Below are 23,506 nucleotides of genomic sequence, written 5' to 3'. Positions count from 1 at the left end.
GTGGCATATGATTTTAAAATAATTCATTGTGGTACACATTTTTCTAAGGTTTACATAAATCTACTGCTTTCTTTCATTTCAAATCCAAGTGATGCATTCCAGGATTTTATATCTTGAAGTTTCAAAGTGCGATCACAACAGTGATAGGCAATTTGCTAGATTGAGAATTTATATCAGGAAGGCGGTGTTAAAAAGTAAAAGTGTGAGAAGAATCACAATGTACTTCAATATTTCAGAGACTAGAGTCATTGCGTTAAATATAGGCAAAGTGGCTGGAGAAAAGTGACTTCATAGCAGACATGATATCGATTGGGTCACATTGAAAAAAATCAGTGAAATGGAAGTCTGATATTGAGGCAAGAGTGTGTGTGTGTGTGTGTGTGTGTGTGTGTGTGTGCTTGTGCACGCGTGTGTAAGAGAGAAAGACAAGACGCGTGCAGAAAAACTTAGGGAAGAAGTGGAGTTTAGTATTCCGCTTTAGTGAAAGATCCATCAGAAGGTGGGGAAGACTATACTCAACTCTCAATGTTGATTGGAAATGAATGGACTTCTAGACAACAATTGTTTCCTCAGTTTAGCATCAGCATAGGAGGAGCTGCTCCCATTATGCAGCGATGTAATACCTGAATTCAAAGGGAGCACTTGATTTTTCTCTGCAATACATTGAAAAACTCATTGCCAAGTAAAAGAAAGCTCAAGGACTCCAAATCTTGACATAGTATATTCCATACACTTAGAAAACAACAATTTCGGGGATTGGAGAGATGGCTCAGAGGTTAAGAGCACTGGCTGCTCTTTCAGAGGTCCTGAGTTCAATTCCTAGCAACCTCATGGTGGCTCACAACCATTTGTACTGAGATCTGGCACCCTGCTCTGGTGTGCAGGCATACATCGAGGCAGAATGTTGTATAGATAATAAATAAATAAATCTTAAAAAAAAGAAAACAACAATTTCAGCAATAATGAGTTTTAACAATAATATCATTTAGTAGAAAGCGTAAAACATGGTAAATGAGGCATATTTTTTATGAGATGAGAACTCTTTATTCTTTTGAAAGAAAGCCCCTGAAAATCAGTCTTCCTTTCCTGTGAACTTTCTGCAAGGCTCCCTAATTGATTAGGACTTCTCTGAGTTTGGAAGTGTTGGAATGGTTCAGTCCCAGAGTTGAATTTCAGTTGATCTGTAGTTATTTTAAGTCCTTTAACAGCACTTCCATACTAACTTTGATGTCTGACAAAATAACATTAAAGACTAATAGAAAAAAAAAAACTTTTTGTTGTCAGATGGCATCTAAAGTCTACAGCGGACATATTTTTGTTCACTTTAACCTGTGATATAGGATTCTCCTCTGTATGCTGTGAGTATCATTGGTTAATAAAGGAACTGCTTTGGGCCTATAGCAGAGCCATAGGAGAACAGAGCTAAGCAGGGAAAACTACACTGAATGTTGGGAGAAAGGAGGCAGATTCAGAGAGAAGCCGTGTAGTTCCACCAAAAATGTATGCTAGAAATTTAGCCAGTAAGCCACAGTCACGAGGTGATACACAGATTACATGAAATGGGTTAAATTAATATGTAAGATTTAGCCACAAAGAAGCTAGAGCTAAAGGGCCAAGCAGTGATTTAAATAATATGGTTTCTGTGTGATTATTTTGGGTCTGAGCTGCTGAGCAACCAGGAACAAACAAGAGGCCTTCCACTTATAACAAACCTACCTTCTTGATGTTTCTGCCAAAGGATTTGCAATATGACTTGTTTAATCTCAGCACTTGGGAGGTAGAGGTAGGCAGATCTCTGTGAGTTCAACACCAGATTGGTCTACAAGAACTAGTTTCATAACAGTTAGACAGAGAAACCCTTCCTTGAAAAAACTAAAACAACAGCAAAAATTTCATCTAACTGTTACCATATTGGGGCATTGAATTTGGGATAACATATATCTGTTTTTCTAAGACACCATCAGTCATACTTCGTTGAATTAATTTTTAAGTGAGAGTTGTTGTTTTGCATGGGCAGCTTGAAAAGACTTAACCTCTCTTTCCTATCATTCAAATGAATGGAAATAATGAATTTTTACTATGAGTATAGAATAATTCTAATCTGTGTAGACTACACATAGCAGAAAATTTAGTATAACTACAAAAGAAATAAACTGTTTATATCATTGATAAAGTTTCAGTGAGAAGAATGCTCAAAATACTAATTACTGAAGATCACAGAAGATCTTGGCATTAATTCATCTTAACTACGTGATGAGTAACTCTTGTGTTTCCAGTGATTTCAGATTCAAAAGCAGAGTTAATGATCACTTTGCTGTTACCAAACACCCCCATGATTGTGCATTGCTTTGAAATGGATTAGTTAAGGATAAAATGGAAAAAGAAATGTCCCATGCAGAAGAGAAAAAGAATCATGTATCAGACATAGCATTGTTGAAATTGTTTGGCTTATGGAGTTAGAGTGTAGCAAATTTCTTTGAACTGGTACACACCTCCTGTTAGCTCATTGTATCTTGCTTTGAAACTGTTCCAAGTCTAGGATTAGCAGAAGAAAGAAGTCAGTCTTCTGATTGACTGAACAGGATCCAGAAGGCTTTTCCAAGAAATTGCAAATTCTGCAAACACTTGTAGAAGGCATTACAAAGAGAAATGGTGAAGTGGAAACTGACAAGCCAAGGAGCTGGGAAGTTGTTACAAGGGGATAATCAAAAATTGAGTCCAAGGCAGTTCACCAAAGCAATTAAACAGTCATTCTGCTCGGATCTAATCTTTCAGCCTGGCATACCAGTGACTATGTGGCCTATGTGGGTTACTTCTACCTTCCTTTAAATATTTAAATTATGCAACATGGTTTCTTATATAGTTAATATTGGAATGATAATATGGAGAGGATTTAGAACTATTTGTGAGTTTGTATCATAAAGGTGCAAACTATATTTATTGATATAATGATACCATGGATCAAAATCAAGCACATGATTATTGTTTAGCTGCATAATTCAGTAGGAGTAAGTGATTATATCATTTATGTTTTCATCCTATTGCTTATTTTCAGTTTATGCAATAAAAGATATTCTTACTGTCTAATGTTTAAATTGCAAAATTGACTACATGACTGAGAATTGAATAGAACTGCAGCTACTCTAGGAGATTTCTGAAATTTCTGACATTTGTACTAACACATTTTCTCTTCACTACTAAGCTGAGTACTTTAGCAAATATTCATAATTGGCTGAACAATTTGTTCCATAGATTCATGTACTGTGCTCTTACTAGAAAACTTTGTGAAATTGTTACCAGATTAGAATTTTGAATTTTAAAAATGTATAATAATTTAAAGTAAGATTTCAAAAGTATAAAATGTCTGAGTCCTTTGAGTTTAAAAGATGGTGTTGAGCTTGAGTAATAATCTTTTATAGAGTTTTAGGTAAAAAGAAAAGAAGAAAATACACAAATAAAAACTCTCTTTCATCTGTATCCACACGAAATGCCTCCTCAATAAAAACCTGAACAGTTGTATAAGAACTACAATCTTATAGTTTATTTTCTAGTGTGCCTGAAGGCACTTTAGGTAAAACTACATATAAATAGAAAACAATGGACTCTTTCAAAGTCTGATAGAGAAACTTCCACATCCCCAGAAACCCTACACTCTTGCACAATCATCTCCTGATCGAAACTAGAAAGTTAGAGTAGAAAGTTACTAAAAGTCAGTTCGAGGCCAGCCTGGTCTAGGAGAGCTAGTTCCAGGACAGGAACCAAAAAGCTACAGAGAAACCCTGTCTCGAAAAAGAGAAAAAAAAAAAAAGTCAAGCATGCCTAATCATTTATAGATGGGAACGGGTCATATGACTGATAAACTACCACATAAACAACATGTAGCATAAAAGATGAACCTGTACTTGGAGATTGTTGCTATTGTATGCTGAGGAGAAAAGGATAACATATATGGGACATGTAGGGCTGTAGCCTCCTCATCACTCAGCTTAAAAAGAAAGGGAGGAAGGGATTTGTTTGGACAAGGATTTAAAAACCGATGTATTCTGTTAGATGTCTTGCCTTCTGAGCTCAAACTTTACCTTTACAAGGCTGTACATTAAACTTCTGAAGACGGTCGCTTAAAAGAAATCCCACAATAGCTCAGAATTGAGAAATAGATGGTTATTTATTTAGTGGTAAACTCACAAGTCAGAATTCCCTGCTGGAACGGAGATCAGAAACTGAAATCTGCAACCAGAACAGAGAGAGAGGTCGGAAAAGAGGCTGGACGCATGCTCTGCATCAACATATATAGTATATAAGGCCACGCCCCAGTAGGAGGGTTACCACTAGCTGTAAGACTTCCTATAGCAAACTGCTTTTCTTTCCATACTTTGAATTTCCAGTATTCTTATTAAGAAGATGGGACTTTAGTTTCTTAGAGTAGTTAGATGACTTTTTTGACCTAATAAAAACTCACAAGAATGAACTAATTGGCATAAATAATTAATTTCCTATCAAGATTCAAATACAATCTTTTACTAATTACATTTCAGGCAAACTCCACAACTATAAAAGGTACAGCTAAAACTAGAAGCAGATCATGTTCCTATTATGTGTGTGAGAATCACATCCATGTATTGCCAAAGGGAGGGGGGAGGAAGAGGGAAGATATAGGAACATGGATGAGACATTTTATTATATTATAACTATGAAGTTATTAGTGATTTTGTCAGCATATTCACAACTGACAGTACAATAGGACTGCCTAACCTCCTAGACTACCGAATTATTTCTACCCTCAACCCAAAGATGTGCATTGCAAGACAAAGCAACGTAGCTGTGATTTATTTGACTGAATCATTAACTACCTATATTTATTCTATTTCCATAGTAATCAACTCACTCTGCATTGTTTCTATATTTTTAAAAATAGTACATTGAAAAATTTTCTATATCTAGTCAAAAATAAATTTTTCATTCACAAAACCATCTTCTGTATCAACTTAAAGTAAACATTCTAAACTCGTATACTTTTCTATATGCTATTTACAAACTCATATACTTTTCTATATGCTATTTACAAACTCATATACTTTTCTATATGCTATTTACAAACTCATATACTTTTCTATATGCTATTTACAAACTCATATACTTTTCTATATGCTATTTACAAACTCATATACTTTTCTATATGCTATTTACAAACTCATATACTTTTCTATATGCTATTTACAAACTCATATACTTTTCTATATGCTATTTACAAACTCATATACTTTTCTATATGCTATTTACAAACTCATATACTTTTCTATATGCTATTTACAAACTCATATACTTTTCTATATGCTATTTACAAACTATGCATTATATGTCAGAGCACCAAAAAAATTGTCATGTTCATCAATTCAGTGATATCAACAATATAAGCAATAGAAAATCAATATATTTGTATATCATAACTCCATAATGTGTCTAGCACGGTGAAAAGTTTTTTTCATGTCTAAAATAAAATTATTATTAAATATTGGATTTACTCAATGAACAAACCAAGGTTATTTATTATATCTTATGATATCTTTTAGGTATTTTCTGCACAAATTTCAAAATATCTGCATAAACTTCATGTGAGATGAAGCATTAGCAGAACTGATATAGCATGAACTTAGTGTTGTATGTTGGGTTCATAAATACAGAGCCTTTATGATGGAGAAGTCTCTTGTCTGGCAGTGTCTATGAAAGCCCATCAGGCTAAGACATTTAAAAGTACAATAAACATTAGGAACATGCTCATTGTAGAAGAGTATTGCCAACTAATTACTGAAACAACCTATTGGATTATGGGAGTGTAATTTTGTGAACATTATGTAATTATTTTAAGATTTTATTCATTTGCATGTAAAGAGATCATGAATATACAAATACAAACCATTGTATGAATTTGGAAGTAATATATAGCAAACATTTTAAAAATATTACTTAAGCCTTAGCAATCATATTCTAATTAGAAAATAAATTTCATATGTGTTCATAGAAATAATTTATAAATGATAAAATAGTTGTTTTAAGTTTGATTAACTTGTGATAAAACATATTAGGAAAATAATGTTGCTGTTTCATACATAATACAATGTATTTTCTTATACCCCAGCTTCACAGACCAACTCCTCCAAGATCACATTCTTCTCCAACATTAGATTTTTTTTTAACACACTGAGTACAAATAGTGCTGCCCATATGTGTATAGTGAGGGGCCACCGACTGGATTATGGGATACCTACCAGCAGCTGAATTCCTTTGGAAAACTAACTTTCACTTCCTCTGCAATCACATCTCCCAGTATATTCAAAAGCAAATGGTCATGCTTCATAAGGTCCTCCTCCATCAGTCCTTTTGATTGTCATGATGTTGTGTAGGTCTTGTGTCAACAACCATAGAAGCTGGATGTTCATGAGACAGTGACCTTAATATATACCACAGAGGTGGTTCCCCATTAGTTTTCTCCAAGCACAGGCTTTCACAGTCTTCCCTCCTGTTTATGAGGGTTAAAGAAGGGTATATAATAATTTTATGTAATGTTCAGATGAATTATTTTCTAATATTCAACTTACAAATGCTCTAGGATCTGAGAATAAAATTACCACATCAGGAATGATCAGTTCTTTTGTCTTTAGAGATGAAGAAATGGCTTCCACCCATATTTTCTAGCATGAACGGGTGTCTAGAGGAGTCATTTTCAGTCAGGCATTGGTGACAACACAGTGTTGATGAAGTAGTACTGTATGTCCATGCATCTACCCTCTTCTCTACCATGCATGTGTGAAGCAGGACAAGGGTATTGGAGATTTCATTTGTTTGTTTGAACTGTCTTAGCCTTGTCCTATTTTGAATGCATGTTAACTGATAATATGTAACATGTTTGTTTAAACATACTTCGATTTTTAAATCAACAGTGATTGTAGACAGAGCTGCCCTTTCCAGCTTCAACCTAATTTCAATTGATTCCCTTTGACTTGCTGACGCGCAGCAGCTTGTCTTTCTCATTATAACCCAAAGTTACAAATGTCTCCAGTATAATCATGTACTTTGCAATTCAATTATAAATAAACTTTGATTTCTGAAATTAATTCGTGCCATTTATGTAAAATTACATTTTCTGCAATTTTGGAGTATTTATGTCTTTTCATTAGATTGTGACTGCTTACTTCTCCAGAAGAGCCTGAGAGTCTAGTATTTCAAAAGAAAATAAGACCAAATACTAATCATGTGACTCCTTGGAGTCAATTAAAACATTATTTAATGATCATGTCTTGAGAAATTTTATTTTTAGTGATTCAATTTCAAATTTAAAAAAATTAAAATGACATTTGAATGCATCTTTATTTCAAACCCTACTCACCTAAACCCCTCATTTTATTCTACGATTTTAGATTATTGTAGATATATGAAGCTGTGGATAAAAAAAATGTGTTGCTAGTAAATTATTTATTTAATACTTTTCTCAAAATTTTAATTTTACTAATTTATTAATTCATTATCTAAAAATATATTGTTACTAATAAGTGTAAATGTTGCTTCCATACAATGAAGAAGACAATACCCAGACTGGATATCCTACACTTAGTGACAAAACCCTCATTACCTATAGGTAATATCTTTTTGAGTCATTGGTCAAAGAGGTTCAATCTCATAGAAACTCCCAAACACAACAGGATATTGCCAATGTCACTAGTTACCATATCCAGATTAACAATAACACACATCTGCAGCAGACACCACATACTTATGTTATAGAACATAGAGAAACCTGTCTTGTAGTCCAGTAGAAAGACTGGTAGTCAACCCGTACAGACTAACATTCATAGTGTCAGAAGGACCTACACTGGAGAATAAAAGTATTTATCAGTGTCACCCAGGTATGAACCTTCATATCTACAACAGTGACTTGCCTGAGAGATATGTCCCCTGGAAAAATTGGGATACAAATGATAAGGGACTAATGGGTCACTTCCGGTTAGATTTAATACCCGCTATATGTATCATAATTAATATTGTTAAGGAGATCAAACCTAAAACTAGGATGACCATGGGATTTCAGAAGAAAACATGCTACCATTTTTTCTGTGAAATAAATACAGTAACAAAATGTCTCCAATTGACACTGTCTATATCCATAATCCATGGCATATCCCTGACCTCATCACACTCAAATTGATAATGTACAAAAAATGATAGATTTTGGATACTCACTCATAAATGGGCTATTTGGAAGAGATGTAGAAAGAAGATAAGATCCAGGCAATATAATGTCTGTAGATAATACTGTATTATGTACATAAAACTTTAAGAATTCAACCTAATTGCTTTTACAACAATATAAAATGAAAATAGAAAGAGCAAGCAGCATTCCATATTAGTGTGAAGTAAAGGAGTTGATCATTCTGAAATATCTTCTTACAAAATATGATGGAGAGCCCTTAGTTACCTTGTGAAATCCAATATAAACAACTGATGAAAGGTATCTCACATTGATCATAGCATTTGTAACAGGATAATTTTCTGCTTAAACAAATTTTAGTTACAAAAATGTTCCATTTGAAAGAATTAGCACCTTGCAGAATATTGCTAAATTAGGACAGATATCCAGTTAGTTTAGTACTGTCATGATATAAATGTGTAATTGTGGAAATAGAGATAGAAAAGATAATTTATTGTCATAACCACGTTTATGGAAGTAAGTGCTTTAATGGGTACGCAATTCCAAAAAAACCCCTTAACTCTCTTATTTAATACATATTTGCAGCAATTTTCCATAATTAAGGAAATACCTGCTCAAATGATAATGAGAGGAAATATCTCAGGTATAGGAAATATGTTTACATTAATATTTGTCTGAATATAAAAAATGAACATTTTTCACTAAATATGTTTTATCTCATCAAAAAGTAAATTATTTGTAATTATATGAATGTATCTATTTGTAAATATATAGAATCAGATTCATGATTATTTTGCAAGCAAGATTGTTTCTAAAGTAATCAACTGACAGACTAACTTAGAGAAAATTCTCTGCTATTTATTCAGCTACCAAAAAAATAAAATAAAAAACATGATAGGTACTTTGATTACTGAAAATATTAGAGGAAACTAAGAAACAATCTTACTAAAATTTTGAGTGGAACTAGGCAGTGGTAACACATGGCTTTGATCCCAGCACTCAGGAAACAGAAATAGAGGGATTTCAGTGAAGGCAAGTTCAATCTGGTCTAAAAAGCAAGTTCTAGAATGGCCAGGACTACACAGAGGAACCCTGTCTTGACAAACAAAGTCAAACAAAAGAAATTTAAAGCATAAACGAATAAGCACTGAATTTTAATACTGGCTAGAAAACAAACCATTTACATAAAATCTAAAACCAGGAAAATAACGATTTACCCAGTTAGACTGTTTTAAAATTAAATAAAAATCATTTTATATTTAAGAGTCATCTTGTGTAATTTGGAAAAGTGTTGATAAGAACAGTTTGTCATTTTTTTGCTGTGTTTTCCCCATCAGTAGAAGTATGCATTGTCAGACTGTTTGAAGAAGAGTCATTTCATACTTACAATTCTACGGTAATTGCACATTGCTTGTGACTCTCACCAGAAGTCCATCAATACAGTTCTTATCTACCCTTCACTGAGATGGAGAGCAGGGCTTCAACCTTTTTAAAAATGATTTCTGGGAGGGAAGTAGAAGTGCTGCTCCGTGAAGACAGAGGTACAATCATCTCGGCCTTGGGAGGTGTTCAGTGCTGCCACCTTTGGAAGCCCTCATCTTGCTGTTTCAATTACCTGCACTTTAACATTTAGAATAATTATACCAGATAATTGGGTTTTAATTGCTATGATACGTTTATCTGGAGATTTCATTAAGACAAAGTTGACTAGGCTGCTTGCTGTCTTTATAGGAACAAGAAATGCAAACTTACAGAACAAAATTAATTTAATACCTCTGAGAAGCTATGCCCAAGACAAAATCATGAATGAAGATTGAGTGAAACACCCAGGACCTAAAATCACATAAAATATTTACAATGTTTAGGTGTGCTTGTACATGCCTTTAATTCGAGAATTTGGGAGGCAGAGGCAGGCAGATTTATCTCTGAATTCAAAGCCGGCTTTGCCTACATAGTAAGTTGCAGGACATCTCAAAATACTAGTCAAAACAAAACCTTTTTCTTTTGTTCATTTGTTTAGTTTTTTGTTTGTGTGTGTGTTTTTTGAGACAGTGTTTCCTGTGCTTTGGAACCTGTCCTGGAAGTAGCTATTGTTGACAAGGATAACCTTGAACTCATAGCAATCCACTTGCTTCTGCCTATTGAGTGCTGGGATTGAAGGTATGCATTACCACCGCCAAGCTTGACATTTTTTAAAAAGTAAGTTTTCATAGTTTTTGGAATGAATATGGACACATGTATGAAATATTTATGTATACAATTCTGTAACATGAATTCTAATTGATCTTAGCAATAAAAACCAAGAGTACCATATTATTGGGTGAAGGATGAGAGATCAGAGAAGCAGAGCAGCTCTCTACTGGTGTTCTTTTTTTTGGCTTTTATTTGTTTGTTTGTTTGAGACATGGTTTCTCTATGTAGCTTTGACTGTCCTAGAACTCATTCTGTAGGCCAGGGTGGCATTAAACTTACAGAGATCTGCCTGTGTCTGGCTTCATAGTGCTATTTTTAAAGGTGTGTGTCACCATAACCCTGCTTGCCACTTCAGTTTAAGAAAAACACAGGCTCAGAAATTGTGGTTAAACCTGAAGATACGAAAAGCAAAACAGCCAGCCACTGACTCTTACCTGACCTCAGTCTGAAATGGCGATCCTGCCTCCAGGAATCTCAAAATGAGACTGTGTGTCTGATAGGTATCTCCCCTGTCCTACATTTTATATTTCTCTTTAGGGCTGGGATTAAAGGCATATCCCCCTGGGATGTCTTTGTGGCATCTGGAATTAAAGGTGTGTGTTATTGTGGGTACTGGGATTAAAGGTATGTGTTTATAACCTGGTCTGTAAGAGTGACTTGTGGGACTGTCTTTGAGATCTTCAGGCAGTCTGTATTCATTAAAATACATTGGAAATGTCACTAAACTAGAGGTCTCTACCAATGCTCAGCCCAAAAGTGTGATCCTGTCCTCAGACTCCCTCCTCAGATTGACTGCCTTGATTGCTTTGTCAGGCTGCACTCAGCTCCTGTCTCTTCATTCTCATATTCCTCTCTCCACTCAGGCATATCCCTTTCTGTCTCCACTTTCTTAGTGTTAGAATTAAAGGCATGATAACCCCAAATGCTGGGGTTAAAGGTAATGTGGGAGTGTCATATATCAATCTGTTGATTTCATTGGCTAAGTAATAAACAAACTGCTTGGGCTCATATCTTAGAACACAGGTGGGAGGAGTAAACAGAACAGAATGCCGGGAGGAAGAGGAAGTGAGGTAGACAGAGACGCCATGCTCCGCTCTCCTGGGCAGATGTGATTCAGCTCCGACCCAGGATAGACATAGGCTAGAATCTTCCCGGTAAGTGCACCTTGGGGTGCAACACAGATGATTAGAAATGGGCTAAATTAATATGTGAGAATTAGCCTAGAAGAGGCTAGATAGAAATGGGCCAAGCAGTGTTTAAATGAATACAGTTTGTGTGTTGTTATTTCGGGCATAAGCTAGCAGGTGGCCGGGATGCTGGGGATGCAGCCCTGCCTCTCTTAATACTACATAAAGGTGTGAGTCACCACTCCCTGGCTCTTTTACTCTTTTAGACTGTACCAATTTTGTGTAGCCCAGGGTGGCTGTTAACTCACTGAGATCTATCTGCCTCTGTCTCACTAGTGATGGTGTTAAAGGTGTGCCACTATTGCCTGGCCTCTGTGGATACCTTAATGGTTTAGCTATGCACGCTGATCTTCAGGCAAGTTTTACTTGTTGGATTACAAACAAAATATCACCACATGATTCAATAGTGCAATGTTTATATTTGGGTAAACTTTTCATTCACCTCAAATATAGACATTTTTGTGACCCAAACACAACAGACCAATATTTAATCTTTTGAAACAAACAGTATAGGATGAATTATCATATATATGTATATGTGTATGTATATACTATATATATACTGTCAGTTTGTCATCAATGAATCTATTGAAAACCACAAGAACAGTTATCTTCATATCTTAGATGATATGGTTTCTTACATTCTATGCCTGAAAGAGTCTAGAAAGAGAGACAATGTTATTTAATGAAGATAATTTCAACATCCAAATTGGTTGTATATCAGACTCGTTTTAAGTTTTATTACTGCAATATTGACTGAAAAAGAAACTTCTCTAACTGAAATTTTGTAACAATACACTGAATAAAAAACACAATTTTACATTCCTCTATGAAATGAAATTATTCTCTACTTATTGTCATTCTTGTCCTACTTTGCATTCACATTTTTAATGTATAATGAATTCATATTTGATATTATTAACAGGTATTACTATTTAATGTACCTTATAGCTTCATATCCTATGATTTTGTGTGAGCATGTCACATAAAAGAGAGGGAAAGATAGCAATAGGAAACATTTGCATACATAAGTACTCCAGAGTATGATGTATGTAAAGACAAGTATGCTTAAAAGTACTGTGTAATAAAGCTATACAAAAATTATTTCCTATTCTCCCATTTCCCCTTGGAAAAGAGCTATTTTTTTTCATGCCCACTGCATTGTTCTTTTTCTGTCAGCTAATTCTAATTGTCTGCAGGATTTCTTTTCTAGTTGAGGAAACTCAACCCTTCAGTCATATAAAGGCTCTACAATTAATATATGAATATTTGGTGTGCTAGCTAGCTTTAGGCATTGCATAGGGAGTTATTAAATGACATGGAATACAATAGCCGAGATAGCAAGTAATAGAACTCCCATAATACCCATTGTGTAGGAACAATTCTGTATTTCATGTCTGAGCAGATTCAGTCAGCAAACATGATGTTCTTGTCTGTTTCCACTGTGGCATGAAAGGCAAGTGTCAGATGGCTGTCTTCAATCCAAGTTAACATATTTGTTATTAAATCCTAGTAAAACTCATTCTTCTGACAGCTGATTTCTCAACTCAGTGGTGCCCAAATAAGAGAAGGAAAACAATTTTTAATGTCTTGCTAAATTTAATAAATATGTCCCTTTCTTCCTATTCAAGTCTTTGCTTTCGTTCATTTGTTTTCTATGTTAGAAGAGTATTAATTATATTGGTGCATTATTTGGAACATATATTAAAACATGCCAGTATAAGAGGTTATAGTTCTCTTACAGGGAGAGTTACTATTATGTCTTTTATGGATTCTTTTACAATTGTTTTTGCAGAGCTCTATTAGGTGTACCTTATTAACACTGTGAATTTGATATATGTAATACCACTTCTCCATGTTCACTAACAAGTCTTAAGCAAGATATGTATTCTACATATGATAATAACAGCTACAATTTTAAGAGCAATTACTTATCCTTGCCCGCCCCCAAGAAACTTCTGACAAAATTTTGATATGTCATAACATTACAAATAAAATGAAATTATTTTGTCTCACATATTTGGTTTATCCTTAGCATTGGATTTTATTGCTGGTAGGTATTACATTCAGCCATGGTAGTAGTCTGATGAGCTGATAGCTTCCATCAACCTGTGTTCCAAGTACACTACTAGCTTTTCTAGAAATTAAACAAGATGTGTACTACTATTTTTCTGATTATCAAGATAAAATAACACACATCAAAAAGAAAGGAAGAAAGGATAGACAAAAGAGGAAGTAAGAAAGGAAAAGAAAGACAGAATGAGAGAGAGAGAAATAGTAGAAAAAAGAAAGAATAAATGAAAGAAAGAAAGAAAGAAAAGATGACTTTAAGAAATTTTCAATGGCACAGCAATGTATATTGTGAAGAAACCATGAAGAAACAATAGTTTTAGGGCCCTGTTAGGCAGCAGCCCAGTATTTGTTGTATTATTGCCAAGAATCATATTGTATTTAGTCCAAATGCCTTCTAAGCTTGTAACAGTGAGGTTGGACAAGCAAGTGTGCTGGCTCCTGTTCCTTTCAGGATTAAGAAGTAGCTATTAGCTGTCTTTTATCATTAGGAAAAAGAGAATACAAGTCAAAACGAGAGTGGTTTAGAATTTGGAAAATTAACTTGCTTACAATTCATTTGAAATAAAAACAAAAGCAAACAAAAATGAAGGTGAAAAACTGAGAAAAAAACACTTAAGATCAGCTGGGTGGTAGTGGCACACACCTTTAATCCCAGCACTCTGGAGGCAGAGGGAGGCGGATCTCTGTGAGTTCGAGGCCAGCCTGGTCTACAAGAGCTAGTTCCAGGACAGGAACCAAAAGCTATGGAGAAACCCTGTCTCGAAAAAATAAAAAAAATCCTTAAAATCTATCTTGTGGAAAATAAAATAATAGAAATTTTGATGTTACTGGTTTCAATTACCATAGAATGATATTAAAGCAAAGAACATATTTTCTGTATAGGAAAACCCATTTGAAATGTGTCAAACTTGCATAATCTTAGAGCTCATTTTTCTTCCTTTATAGAGATTAAGATAATCCTTAAAGAGGCAGTTTGGGTGATGATAACATTTTTGTTAGGACAATCTATGTCCAGGGAGCTCACTGTGCAGCCTTTATCATAGACCATATTCTCTTGGTCTATTCTATACCTCTGGAGTGCAGTACAGAATTAGATTTAGCTACTTACCTTAGAGTGTTAATTGTTGTGATACGAGCGGCAGGGCTGTGTCCCCAGCACGCTAGAAGCCTGCTTGGCTAGCTTATGCCCCGAAATAATTACACGGAAACTGTATTCTTTTAAACACTGCTTGGCCCATTTCTATCTAGCCCTCCCACCTTTGTTTTAACCTATGAGGGCCAAGCAGTTTCTTTATTGCTTAACCAATGAAATCAACAGATTGATATATGACACTCCTACATCAGTTAATGGCAGCAAGCTAAATCTTCTAGCTCGAGAGTGTTTCTTTGGTGAATTTGTGAAAATAGGAGCTAAAGACCTGTCCTGTAAATGATAAAATATAAGTGATGAGAACATCCTTTCATGTTGTTGCTTACATATAATTCACCAGTATCAACATCATACAGCTAGTAGTGCAGTTGCATGAGCTGTTGTATAGAAAGGTAATTCATTATTTACTCATTTTACATTAACATAATAATTTTATTCTTTCATCAGTAGGACAGACTCCATAACATTCTACTAAGTTATAAGGAGCATCTGGTTAGCTCCTTGCATATCAAAACTCAGATGGTATACCAAAAAATAAGAGATTGGTAAATTATCTGCTTTAGATTTTAAAATTCTCACAATTTTTCATAGTTGCATTATATTCAAAGGTGGACAGAAACACAGAGTCTATACTTAGTGTGGAGGCGTAGTTTAGTGTCAGATGAATGGTTTATTATGTAGGTCATAGCACTCCTCTCATCATATGTTGTATAGCATGTTCATATAGTCTTCATTTGCATTACGTATTCACACATTTCCTTTATGGATCAATAATCCCATCAAGTAGATTCTCAACATAACAGTGATTATACTTAAGATCTAGAATTTATGGAAGGGTATCTAATTTTATAAGGCAATATATTTTGTTATTTACAGGTTATAGTTATTTCTCCTATAGTAAGCAACCATGATTGACTAAATTGATCATTATAAACTTTTGCCATAAAATTTGATTCTCTTGTGTAAATTATAAGAGAACAAACAAATAAAATTATGTGTGAACTGAAAACAAAGATGATAAAAATAATAATAATATAACTCTCCCTGACCTTTACATCATTACTGTCTTCACAATCTGGCCAAATAAAATTCATGCTCCTCCATAACACTCCCCAATTGAACACACATCTCACATGTAATATCCTTATCAAAATTAGCTTTTTGCACAAAATAGCCAATCCAAAACATTGCAGGACTGACATTACCTTCAATCACCCTGTTTCTTTCTTTTTTATTGTACCATTTTATTTTCTTGACGTTCTTTTTATTTGTTTTACACAAATGAAAGTTTCCTCTCCTTCCTCTCCTCCCACATCCTCCCCTGGCTCTCATCTACTCCCCTCCTCATCTACTCCTCTTCGGTCACCATTCAGAAAAGGGTAATCCTCCCAAGGGCTTGAACAAAGCATGGTACATCAAGTCGAGGTAGGATTGAGTTTTTCTCCTTGCATAAAGGCTGGGCCAGGTAATCCAGCATGGGAACAGGTTCTCCAAAGTGAGCTAAGTGCCAGGGACAAGTCCTGATCTCAATTCTAGGAGCCTTACAGACAGACCAAGCTACACAGTTGTCACACATATGCAGAGGGTCTACGTCAGTCCCATGCAGACTCCTTGTTGGTCCAGAGTCCATGTGCTCCCTTGAGCTCAGGTTAGATCTCTCTGTGGGTTCCCCCATTATGACCTTGACTGCCCTGGCTCATAGAGTCCTTCTTCCCTTTCTTCATGAGGACAACTGGAGCTAGGCCCAGTGCTTCACTGTAGATCTCTGTTTCCATCAATTACTTAATAAAGGCTCTCTTATGACAATTGGGGTAGTCACCAATCTAATTATAGTAGATGGCCAAATTCAGGTACCCTCTCCACTATTGCTATGAGTCTTAGCTTGGATCATCCTTGTGAACTCCTGGGAGATTCCTCGACACAAGGTTTCTCCCTATCTCCGAAATTGCCCCCACCCCATCAAGATATCACTTTCATTACTCTTTCCCTCCACCCTGTCTCATCCTGGTTTACCTCCCTCGAGGGCCCATTTCACCAAACATGCTCCCTTAAGATCCCATTTCCAATTCAGCCAAACCTAACCCCAGTTTACTTTCCGAGAACATCTCATCAATTTCCCCTTTCCAGGGAAATCCATACATCACTCTGTAGGCCCTCTTTGTTATCTTGTGTCTCTTTGGCTGTGGAATGTAGCCTGACTATCCTTTACTCCTAATGTCCACATATGAGTGAGTACATACCATGTATGTCTTTCTAGGCTGAGTTATCTCACTCAGAATAATTTTTTATAGATCCATCTATTTGTCTGCAAATTTCATGAGGTCATTGTATTTTATACCTAATACTCCATTGTGCAAATTTTCCTTATCCATTCTTTGGTTGACAGGCATCTAGGTTATTTCCAGGTTCTGGCTATTATGAATAATGCTGCTGTGAACATAGTTGAGCAAGTGTTATTTTATTTTGTGCTATGACTGAACACCCTAAGGGTATATGGCCAAGAGAGGTATTGCTGGGTCTTCATGGATTGAATCCCATTTTTCTTTCTGAAAAACTGACATACTGATTTTCAAAATGGCTGTACAAGTCTGTAGTTCTATCCCCAGTAGAGGAGTGTTACCCTTACTCCACATTCTCTACAACATAAGCTGTCATCAGTTTTTGATAATCATTCTTATAGGTGTATGATGGTATCTCAGAGTCATTTTGTTTTGCATTTCTCTGATAACTGAGGATGATGAACAATTCTTTAAATGTATTTTGACCATATGAGATTCTTCTTTTGAGAATTCTCTATTTAGATGTGTACCCCATTTTCAATTGTATTGTTTGGTATTTTGACGTGCAGTTCCTTGAGTTCTTTATATAATTTGGAGAGCAGCCCTCTGTCAGATGTGGGTTGGATCTCTTCCAATCCTATAGGTGACTGTTTTGTCTTATTAACCATGTAATTTGCCCTCCAGAAGCCCCTTGAGTTTCTGGATGTCCCAGTTATTACCAGTTAATTTCAGTGTCCATGCTACTGGTGTTATATTCAGGCAAAGAGTCCCTGAAGGTCTTGTGCTCAGAGCAGCTGTAGGCACTCAGATGAGGAGATTACAAGAAATTCAGGATCTGGGGTCTCACTGCTCCCAACAAATTAAGATGTAAGAATTAGTCAATAAGAAACTAGAGCTAATGGTCCAAGCAGTGATTTAATTAACACAGTTTCTGTGTGGTTGTTTTGGGGCTAAGCTAGCGAGGTGGCAGGGATGAACAAGCAGACCCTCTTTACAATGCTTTATACTTTCTCTTCCATCAGTTTCATTGCAACTGGACATTGTAAGATACAAGATTAACTAAAAAAGAAATCAGTAGCCCTTCTATATGCAAATGACAGGCTGAGGAAAAAAAGATCAGAGAAACTACACCTTTTACAATATCTACAAATAATGCAAAATATTATGGGATAACTCTAATCAAAGAAGTGAAAGACAAGAGCTTTAAGACTTTGAATAAAGAAATTGAAAAAGAGATCAGAAAATGGAACAATCTCACATGTTCATGAATAGGCAGGATTAACATAGTAAAAAAATGGCAGTTTTACTAAACGCAATCTACATAGTCAATGCATTACTCATCAAAATCTCAGCACAATTCTTTACAGACCTCTGAAGAACTATACTCAAATTCACATGGAAAAACAAAAACCCAGAATAGCTAAAACAATCCTGTACAATAAAGAACCTTTTAGAGGTATCACCATCCCTGACTTTAATTTCTACTATAAAACTATAGTAATAAAAACAGCTTGGTAATGGCATAAAAATGAACAATTATATCAAATCTAAGACCCTGATAATAGGCCACACAACTATGTACACCTTATTTTCACTAATTATACAATAGAAAAAGGAAAGTATCTTCAACAAATGGTGGTAATGTAACTGGATGTTGGCACATAGAAAAATGAAAATAGATCCATATCTACTGTCCTGTCCAAAACTCAAGTATAAGTGGATCACCCTGTTTCTTAAGGACGTGAGAGTAACTACTTAAAATATCTTTAAGGAAAAAAAATTATTACTTCAAGGGAAGAAGGGTTTAGTAACATTGACCAAGAATATAAAATTACTCATGAGCTGTAATGTCAATCTAATATATTCCAGAGTACCTAAACTAGCTAACTGAAATGCCCATAAACATATCTGCATGCTTGATCAGATAGTTAGGTTTCATTGATTCGCTACAATTGTTTGTTGTTTATTTTGCATCTATTGCACTCATCTGGAATGAGGTTTCTTTGGATAATTAACTCATGTAGAATTTTATCTGACACTGTGCATTCAGTAAGGATTAAAGGATATTGCACATCAGATGAATAAAAATGCCATACATGGTTTTGTTCTTATTATGTTTTCTATTTGATGTTTAGAATTAATGTTTTATAGTGGAAGTGCATTTTGTCCTTGTTTCTTCTCCCATGATGGCTAAACTGTCAACAACTTACTGAAAGTGTGGTTAACTGTATTGATTTTTGTTTTGGCTAATTACATATTCTAAATCCATTCAGTCCTTTTGATTTATTTCTCAATATATTCTTGCTGTTGCTAATGGTGGAGTTACATGCCAGAGTGACCTGGTTTAATTATTGATGTTTATCATAAATTTCAGTATCTGGAGGAGCATATCTTCTCATATTTACCGATTTTAGTTTAGACTTCATTAAATAATGACTAAATTTCAGATCATATTTCCTAAATCTGAGAAATAAACATAAAGATACATTAGTCATGGGTTTAAGTTTAAAATTTCATTCAAGATTATTTGACATTTCTTAGGTGAGGAATATTTCTAACCATCAGTCTTTGCAATTGTTCATATCTTTTCATTTGTGCATGCAACACCAATCAGACACAATCTCACTTACATTTATGCATAATTTACCAACAGATATGTTAAATTTTCTACTGAAATGTGAAGTAATCTTATATTATATTCACTGAGTTATTTTTATATCACATAGAGGTTTTAAAAATAGGTTTACTTGTGGACTTATGCATATTTCATTACATCAACTTGTAGGTGTGCCAATAATTCCACATTTTTTCTCAACAAATATTTGTTATTATAAATAAGGCATATAGAATACCAGAAAGCAAATTTTATAGGGCTTATTTTTATTAACAAAATATGTGTAAAATGTTGTTATGTCTTTTAGATTTTAAAAGTGTTCATTTTCAACTATGATAAAAACATGCCTAACAATGATAAACTACAACTGAAAATAAAATACACTTTTGTTGAGACAAGGGCAATTACATATTATGTAGCTCTGGCCTTCTTGGTACTCACTATTTAGAGCAGGCTTGCCTCAAACTCACAGAAATCCACTCCCAAATGCTAAGATTGGAGTGCATCACCACAACAGGGATGAAATGTGTTCTTTAAAAAGGAAAAGGTATAATGAAAAGAAACTTGCATTCATGTATGTTTAACTTTATATTGTCTTAACTCTTGCATTTTTTATACTTACTATATGCTCTTCGAAGGGTTCAAAGAGTTACTTCTTTGTTGTACTCTCCAAATATTGTGAAGAATGGTCTTTAACTGAAGAGTTAAATGAAATAAGGGAAGACTTTAGACAAGTCAATTTTTTATACAATTGAATAAATAATTTACCTTTTTCTTTTTAATGAATAAATTTGACTGCATCATTTTCCTTCATTGTCTTTCCTTTCCCCAGATTCTCCCATGTCTCCTTCTAATCCTCATTCACTCTCAAATACCTGGCTTCCCAGTCTTTAACTTAATTGCTTTACATGCACACACACATAAACACACACTTACATCCATATATATTTATGTGTGTGTATATATATATATATATACACACGCATATATACACATATGTATATATAAAGAAACACTGATCTTCTTAGTGTCGATAGATTTTTAAAAATATTTCAATTTACCATTTCTCAATATGAGCATCATTAATTGTCCAGGTATTGACATTTAAGATGAATGTTAATTTACAAATAGAACTGTACTGGTGGAAAATGAATCCAGACATATTTCTGAAAGTTACAAACTAAATTTTTCCCTCTCTAGTAATTGATCATGTTTAACTGATGATTCATCTGAATGGATCTCATTATTTTATTTATTTATTTATTCATTCATCTTTGAGTATTTAGAAAGTTTCTTTGGAGTATGGTACTTTATATGTCTAGTTTTAGCTAGTTAAATATAGAATTTATTCAGGCTATTTGCTTTTTTGTTCAAAGTATGTAACACTTCATGTTTTAAATGAGTTGAAATATATTTCTGATATATAATTAATTAGTTATGTAGTTCTATTTTAATAACTTATTTCTATAATTATTATTATTTGATGTTTGACATCATGATATAATTACAGAATTTCATCCTTTGATTTCCTTCATCCAAACCATCCCATATATTAATACACAAATATTCTAAATCAAAGGGATTAATATTTAATAATGAATTTATACATTAAAATAACAACAGATCAAATTAGTACACATTAAGATGTGAGCATAATTCATTCAATCACAATATAATATCATCAAGTTATTTTAGATATATTTGTGAAATTTTCAGTTATTGGAAAAATTTCAATATATGCTCAATTTACTTTAAATTTAAATACTAAAAATATTTATAGTCAGAAAGTTATATAATTGAATAATTGGATAATACATCTAATTTGTCCGTATCCAGAAACTATATTCTATGAAGTCTTATGTGAAATCATTTACTGTTTACAACAAACTAATTGGAGGACATGGGATATCCTCATTTACAGTAAGATTTTTAGTCCAAATTTAAGAGAGAATAGGATATAAATTACATATTTGGTTAGTACAACTGGATCCCCAAATCCCAGCATATGAACTTAGTCATATGCTTTAGTCTGATATAGGACACCTCTCTATATTCTATGAATATGTTTTATTACCATTAGTTAATAAAGAGTCTTATTTGGCCAATTGCCAGGCAGAATAGAGCCATGCGGGAAATCCAAGCAAAGATACAGAGAAAAATAAGCCAAAGTCAGAGAGATGCCATCAGCAAGATGTGAGGTAACAAGCCATGAACCTCATGGTAAAATATACACTAATAGAAATGGGTTAATTTAAGTGGTAAGAGCTAGCTAATAATGAGCCTAAGCTAGTAGATCAAACTTTGTAATTACTATTAAGCCTAAGATTTCAGGAACTGGCAGGAAGAGAGAAACCTCCAGTTACAGTAGTAAAAGTTGCTAATATTCAAAAGCAGAAGTTGCATTCACTCCATGCAATAAAACTTGACACCAACTGGAAACCCCTATCACCATAAACTTTTTTAAACTTGAAATTGCAAAAAAAAAAAAAAAAAGTGGTTACAGAGAACAAGTGTTCTATTCAGTGTCTTTCTTCAGTATTTACGTGATTATTTTTATGTGATGAATTTAGATTTATTTTAAAAGACAAAATAAAGTAATATTAAAAGTAAAATTCTTCTTGTTCAAGGGAGAATATATATATTATAGATACTACAATTATATTTTGTATGTCTAAATGTGAATATAATTCACAAACAATAAACATTTATAAATTTAGGTGGTATAGGTTTCCTCTTGCTATTTTACTGATGTGTATATGCATTTGTGTGTGTATGTATGTGCATGTTTTCTCTAGTGTCTCTTGTCAATTATGTGTTTCAAAAATTTTGTAGGGAACACAGTGTCTTAGTTCAGTTCTATTGCTGTTTAAAAGAGAAAAAGATCAAAACCATATAAGAATGCCAAATGGGTTTATTTAGCCTATGTAATATTACCCTGGTCATGATCTGTTGAGAGATGCTAAGTAGGAAGTCAAGACAGGAATCTGGAGGCAGAGCAATAGATGACTGTTACTTACTGCCTTGTCACCATGACTTTCTTAGTTATTTTTTTTCTTAAGACCCCAGTCTCTACATGCACATGAACAGCAACACCAAGAGTATGGTCCTAAAATATCAATAATTACTCAAGAAAATACTTACAGGCCAAAGAATGGATGCCAATCTTCCACTTGTATTCATTTTTCAGGTTACTGTAGATTTGTCATTGACAAAACCATCAAGCAAGATGTATATTTTGCTACTCTTTGCAGTTATAAAGACATTGATAATATATTTTAATTTTTAAAATATTTTTCATCAGTCAATATTTTTTCTCTACTTTGTTCCTTCTAATCTGATTACAAAAAATTGTCACTATTTGCCATTCTGACTCATGAAGCCACTGTTGAACATAAAGGAGAAAAGGAGAACAAGCTCATGATAGAATAGAGTATTGTTACCCTTCTTGTGTTAGCTCTTTTGTCTTTAACTATAGCTTTATTTTTGTTTCAGTCTTATTGATTTATAATAAATCAGAATATTATGGTCTGGCATGATGGTGTGATGGCTAAGAGTGCTTACTTTTCTGGCTGAGATTATGGGTTTCATTTCCAACACCCATATGGTTGTTCAAAATTGCTGGTAACTACAGTTCCATTGAATCTCATATTCTTTTCTGGCTCCTAATGGGTTCCACTGTGTTACAAAAATCCACACAGACATATATACATGCATATAAATAAAACAGCAAGCACATCATTAAAAAGCAACTTCAAAAAGGACTATAATTTTACATTGAATATTCACTTTCTCACCACAGTAGCAATA

This window comes from Microtus pennsylvanicus, chromosome 15 (genome assembly GCF_037038515.1).
Source record: "Microtus pennsylvanicus isolate mMicPen1 chromosome 15, mMicPen1.hap1, whole genome shotgun sequence".
Lineage (NCBI taxonomy): Eukaryota > Metazoa > Chordata > Mammalia > Rodentia > Cricetidae > Microtus > Microtus pennsylvanicus.
This window is presented reverse-complemented; position numbering follows the sequence as displayed.